This window comes from Diceros bicornis, chromosome 7, assembly GCF_020826845.1.
Source record: "Diceros bicornis minor isolate mBicDic1 chromosome 7, mDicBic1.mat.cur, whole genome shotgun sequence".
Taxonomy (NCBI): Eukaryota; Metazoa; Chordata; class Mammalia; order Perissodactyla; family Rhinocerotidae; genus Diceros; species Diceros bicornis.
Window position 1 is genome coordinate 80544072 of NC_080746.1, and position 6000 is coordinate 80550071.

Consider the following 6000-nt stretch of genomic DNA (forward strand, 5'->3'; position numbering starts at 1 on the left):
TATTCCGGTATTAAAATAGGTGGAAAAACAATGGACTGGCCAGATGGGATCCACTTAGTGCTGGGATTCAAATGGATGAAATTTCCAAGGAATGATTAGGTCTAGTATAGAAAATGATCCTGCAATGGATATAATACAATCAAGATGTTTTGGGCAACTATGATTTGTATTCCCATTCTACTTTTCTTTGACATCAGAGAATGATCTGAATCAATTTCAGTTCACTGTGTAGTATAAAAGAAATAACATTTATCATTTTGGGGTTATTAAAATTTATCTATTTTTTCCCTTGGGAGACAGTATGAGCTTCTATGACTTTATTTTTTTGTATGTCTCAAATAAACTTTTTTGAAACTTAAGGGATTTTACTTGTCCTTTCACACAAACACGCACCAACCACAAAACCTATGATTTCACGCAAGATTCTTTTTCAGAATACTTTCCTCGGAAAAGTTTGGCACAAAACAAGTAGCAAATGCATAAGGGCTTATTTTTGTAAACTTCGTATTATAATTCAATTTGTGTAATCTTGGATCTCTCCAGAATCTCTGCTCAAGCTCAAATACACAACTTATGATTCTAACATTTGGAATTAAAAAACAAAATGTGAAAGGAGAGTGCCATAGGTGGTGTTAATCTGGAATAGTGTACATGAGAAGTGGGTAGTCAGTTTGTCCACAATGTCTCCTTGTCAAACTTTTCTCTCTGGAGTTTCCTCCAACAAGACCAGAAGGAATCTGCATAGAGAAATTTCTTTCTAGACGTTTGGTCCTCAGAGAAACATTTGGATGGATTCGTCATCTGTAAATTCTAGCCTGAGGGACAAAATCCTCTGTCAACTTCAAGATACCAGCTGTGAGATACAATAGTAGGAAGACCACAGGAAAATATTTAGAATGATTAAAGCAAGCTGCCTTTCTGGGCTGAGGGAGTATAAATTGATAGATTTGGATATTGATGGAGTCAGTTACCTCCTACTTCCCTCACCTTCTTAAGCCAGGGTGGCTAAGTCATAATTGCTGTTTCTATGCAGTACCCTTGGCAAATAAAGACAGATAAACTGTGGGAGTAGTGAAGAGCAACCTTCAAAATGCAGTGGGAAGAGTCATAGGGATTGTCTTAGTTCAAATTCTGGCTCTGCCTTTCAATTTGCTCTATGAACTTGGACAGTATTGGCTATCTCTAAAGGCTTAACTTTCTCATCTGCACCGTTACTAAGATTAAATGATACTATATAAACTAGGATTATGGTAAGCCGCCATTTAAAAAATACTCTTTTCTCTCTGCTGCCCCCTACTTAACTGTTCCCACTCATTAAAATCAACAAGAAATCGAATAGGTCCAGGGCAGCTGCAGCTTTGGGTCATTTTATGACCTTGATCATGTCACTTCTCAGAGTTTCCGTCTTGCCATCTGCAAAACCAAGATCATCATAGTTGACACCCACTCCCCATGCTGTGAAGATGAATGTAGTAACATCCACAAAGCAGGCTGCACTCCAGGGGAAGCCAAGCGCCACTTGCAATAAAAATAACAGCAAGGATAACATTAAAAAATATTTATTTCCCAAGTACTCTCTAAAGAGATTGGGGCTTCTGTTGTCCAGGACATATTGGCCTTTAATTAAAAACAAATACCTACCAGTTTTCATTAAAGTCTATTTTAGCAAATTGTTCCTGTCCTGTAATATATCTATCAAGTCCCTTGCAGGTTAACAGAGTGCCATTGGGAAAAAACACTGTACCGCGCTGGCAGGAAATGGAAAACCCCACCAGGGCACATTCCATGCACAGTCACCATTCAGCCAACAGCACTTTCACAGGGATTTTATAAGCCTTGCCCTGAGCAAACATTAAGCATTTTAATTGGGAGATTTTGCCAGGATTTTTGCTTACACCCTGCCTGATAGCAGTATCTGCCAAATATATATGGTGCCATAAATTTCCTAGTGTTACATTTAAACAGATCTATTATTGTCTTGGCTCTTAGTAATATCTGTGGGACGCTTTTACATTTAATTTGAGGTTTTGATTTTTCATTATACCTCTAGGAAAAGTACTGTCAACATTAGAATGTTTTTTAAAGCAATTATTTATTTAAGAGATTAGCAGAGCAATGTGTGCAAAGGCATGATATGTGCTTATTAAGGAAGCCAGCGTGTTTTATGATATGTCTTTAGTTTTAAAAATGCCTCATTTATCGGACCAGCCTGGTGGCATAGTGGTTAATTGCGCGCACTCCACTTCGGCGGCCCGGGGTTGGCAGGTTCAGATCCCAGGAGCGCAGCGTCACACAGCTTGTCAAGCCATGCTGTGGCGGTGTCCCATATAAAGTAGAGGAAGATGGGCACGGATGTTAGCCCAGGGCCAGTCTTCCTCGGCAAAAAGAGGAGGATTGGCAGCAGATGTCAGCTCAGGGCTGATCTTCCTCACACGCGCACACACACGAAAATGCCTCAGTTATCACTGTCTAGTACGGCTTTCTACATATGGCTTTTAAAATTACATCTGGACGTCTTTCTTGCAGCCAGACTTGGTGCCTGAACATGTTCTGCCGAAGGCTAAATGATTCAATGAGGCTCACTTACAGCACAGTCGGTATATTCAGGGGTAGCATGCTGGAAGAAAAACTTTATCTGAGTGTCCTTCTCTGGATCGACAGAGTGAGCATAATATAAATGACGCACCAAATATGTTGGTGGCCAAGTTATTACCTAGTGTGTGAAAAGAGAAAATATTTCTTTTAAAAGTCAGGGCCCAATAATAATAGGAGTAGAGAAAGAGATAGAAAATTAGAAAAAAACCTCTTTCAGGAGAATTCTTTGTGCTTTTAAGAATAAAATAGATTGAAGATATACATCAATGATGCACAAAATTCAAACAATGCCCGTTCTTCAGTTTTCTGCTGACTCAAAGGGACTTTTAACATTTTCTCTGTAAAATTTGAATGTTATTTTAAAATACAATGATTTACAAAGACCCTGTTTTTCTTGCTGACAACGAATTAAAAAGACAAGAGAGTAGAAGGGATCCTTGTTTATAAGGCTGAGCATGCTCAGAACTTTAAAGGCTAGCTCATACTCGGTAAGTCTCAGGGGGAGAGTGGTGATGGTCTCCCACTAGGTCTCCCATCATCCTCCACAGAACTGTCAGGCTAACCTTCCTAAATGTTGCGACTCCTAATTTTTCTACGAATTAAGGCCTTCCATGATCTCGGCCCTAGTTGGCTTTATGAACTCTTCCCACTGCTCCCTTATACTTGGTTGACTTTCCAGTCTAAATGACCTACGAATTGAATTATTCTTGAGCTTTCTGACTTCCATCTTTTTCTCACATTTCCTATGGCATCGACAAAATTTTGACTTCTCTGTTTTCCCAAGTAATGTGTGTTATTTCTCCTTTAATTATTACTCTGATTACTTCTGCCCTTTAAGCCATAACTAATTTTACTCTCTTCAGAACTCCCACAGCAACGTATCTGGATCCTTCATACGGCGTTTCATCATATCCTCTACTATGCATTAAACCATCTATGTAAACGCCTCGTATCCTCCATTAGGCCTGATATTTTGTTCCATTTCTCACACAATCTCCCTGAGATCAGGATTCAATTTGTGGTTATGTCAGCTCTGTACATCTACCTCAGAAGGTACATTGCATTTAATGAAAACTAGGTAACTCATTGAATAAATACAAAAGAGAATATTTGTATCCTAAACTCATCAATTCTTCTTTCATTTGGTACAATTTAATATTTTATTTTGTTTACATTTTTCTTTATTTGTTTTGTTGGAAATGACAAAGTTGCTTCAGAGCCCAGAAAGAGGAGATAAAAGAAAAAATGTCCTAAGGAAAGTACAGAAGGCTAGAAAAGCAAGCTTCAGAATCATCAGAATCCAGGTATTAGGGGAAAGGGACTTAAATAGCAATTTCATAGCAGGAACAATCCAGTTAAGATACTCCCGCTCAGCAGAAGTGGATACCAAACCACTCTCTACTGACTTGTCAAATACTGAGAAACGGGCGTCTAATGGGTCTCATTGGTCGTGCTAGGCTTGATGTAACTCTGTGCAACTACTATTTACAGTCTATGTCTGAAAGATTTCTTGTGGTAGTAAAGACAGAGTTGCAATGAAATAAATGAGAAGGCTATGAGGAAGGAAAATAGAGGCCGTCAAAACAGGCACACATCCGCTACTGAGGATTCATCATTTGGGGACACTGAGTGAAGCTGGGAGTAACTATTATTTTTTATAATCTGTAATTAGTGTGCATGTTCTTCAAGTGTTTTATTATGCTGCATTGTGATGCATTAAACTAGGGCTGTGTTTACTGCACAAAAGGATATCTTGCATAGTTTTCCACATGATTGCTGCAGAATGGCTTTATTCAAAATACTTCCAGATATGGTATAACAACACTTAATTTTCTATAATCATATTTCTAGTTTGGCATATACTCAGAAGTATCAAACTTTCTGACTCTATGTATTGTATGCTGGATGGTATGGTTTTAAAGATCTTTAAGTCCAGGCAGATTTAAGGATGTAAATGGTAACTGACTCAAAAAGAAGATGAGGCATAGGGGGCAGCCTGGTGGCGTAGTAGTTAAGTTCACACACTCTCCTTCGGTGGCCTGGGGTTTGCAGGTTCAGATCCCAGGCACAGACCTACATACTGCTCATCAAGCCATACTGTGGCAGCGTCCCACATACAAAATAGAGGAAGATTGGCACAGATGTTAGGTCAGGGCCAATCTTTCTCACCAAAAAAAAAAAAAAAGAAAAAAAAGGATGACACATGATGTGCTCTAAAGGGAGCGATTTCTTCTGTTAACAAAAAGTACAGATCTAGTGAAAGCAACAGACTCTACATGAGCTCTAGGATTGGCTGGGCTTCGTAGCGGTAAATCTTATGTTGTATAAAGCAGAATAATAGTATTTTTCTTGCAATATCTACTTAGGTAGCCCTCCCTACTGCCTTTACTCCAGAGAGCAGTCCAGACTGTACAAAATGGGGTTAGCTCACTCATTGCCTGGCTAACAAACATTCACCAAGTGCCTAGTCCTTATCTTATAGGGACAGGAGTATTGGGCCAGATCCTGAGAAAAAAAATGAACATCAGTCTTTTATGAGACTAAATTGATGATTTCAGGGATTATAATAAGGGCCCATTATTCCCAGTGATTTATGTGAACCCAGAGGAGGACTCCCAAGAAGTAAAAAAGAAACAGAGTGTGGCATCAATGACTTCTAGAGAAGATGATGCTTGAGTAAGATATTTAAGCAGGTTTTGGAATAATTCAGAGGAAGAAGGTACGGATGTGGATAGGGTTGGGAAGAGGTGAGCATGGATAGAGACTAGAAGTTGAAGGTACACATCTCTCATTTGTGGATAGAACGAAAAACAAATTCTGTCACATTCTCCCTGAAAATAGCTAAATTAGTTAGATCCAATGAGGATATCTCTTTAAAAGACAACTCCCAGGCAGGTTACTATACTATCTTCAGAAAAAGAGCTTTGCAAGAGTAAGAAAGCAATCTGGTTTGTCCATCGAAAATGAAATTTGATAGGATATGAGAAGGCTGTAGCTGCTGACAACACGGTGGGATATTTTTGCCTCCAGAGAAGCAATCCCAAAGGCAGATATGTTGCCAATACAAAAGAGTCAGGAACAAATAAGAAGCCGGCATAATAATCACAGCAAAAACTTGGAGTCTGTACAAATGGCCAAATGATTGTTTTTGTTTCATCCAAACCAGAAAACTGTGGTCTTTGGAATTTTTCTTCCAAATAGGTTATGTAGATAGATAGCTTATAGCCAAAGTTTCTTGGTTTAATACTATTTGGGTTATCAACTAAGGTTTATCAGCCTCCATTTAAGATAGAAATGTTTTTTATCCATAAACAAAGCAATGAGCGTGTTAAGACAGTCACCTCACTGTCTTTGAGGCAGGCAGGTGGAAAGAAAAGCATTACATAGACACCAACGGAGTTAGCT